This window comes from Canis lupus, chromosome 25, assembly GCF_003254725.2.
Source record: "Canis lupus dingo isolate Sandy chromosome 25, ASM325472v2, whole genome shotgun sequence".
Taxonomy (NCBI): domain Eukaryota; kingdom Metazoa; phylum Chordata; class Mammalia; order Carnivora; family Canidae; genus Canis; species Canis lupus.
This window is the reverse complement of record NC_064267.1, coordinates 162635-163535: the sequence shown is the minus strand read 5'-3', so window position 1 is coordinate 163535 and position 901 is coordinate 162635.

The following is a 901-nucleotide window of genomic DNA, read 5'->3' as shown; positions in this document are numbered from 1 at the left end:
ATGTTCATCCAACCCTACAGGAGTTAATTCCCCTCCCTGAGCCTCAAATACTTCACCTTAAAAAGGTGGTAGGCAGATTGAACCAGAAAACAAAAGATTGGTTTCTAAAGGACTTATTTTCTCTATTTTCTTCTTTACTTCATTCTTCCAATTTAAAAACTTAAGCTATAATATATCATAATCTACCTGCTTTCCATATACCTGAGATTCATATACTGTCTGAGTAACATGATAAAGTCATCTTTAGAGACATATACACATTGGTTTCAGAATGACACCCCCTAGGGTCTTGGCTGCCAATTTGGTCCAGGAACACACAGTCAGCCTCCTAATGCCAGTCAGTGTCCTTGCCAGCACCCACTGCCCATGTTCTAGTTGATACTCTCTCGGGAGACATATTTTCCTTTCTAAAATGTATACTTTTTCCTTCAAACAATGATGGATATATGGATAGATCTTCATTTGACTCACTACTTGAACAATCAGCTTTTTATATTATTTCTCCAAAGCAGAATTAATTCACTTAATTTGGGGTTGAGTCACCAGTCTCTTTGTTGCACAAAAAAATTTTAAGATTTCACCCAACTCTGGCATGAAAGTTCTTGTGGAATATCTTGTGGTATCAGCCTTTCTAGGTAGTCTAGTACATACCAATCATAATTGACTTGATCAACCAAACATGAAACTCATTCAATACTACCCCCTCAGGAATCAAATTCTTAAGCATTTAGAACTTAATAAATTCTAAATCAGAGCTATATTCACAAGTTAACTTTTTCCAGCCCTCATTATTGTGGAGAGTCTCAAATTTACTTCATGTTGGACACTGCCAGGAAAGTGTTCAAAGCACTCCATACTTAAAGTCACATTTGCCTTCTTTCACATCCACATGAGACCAAGC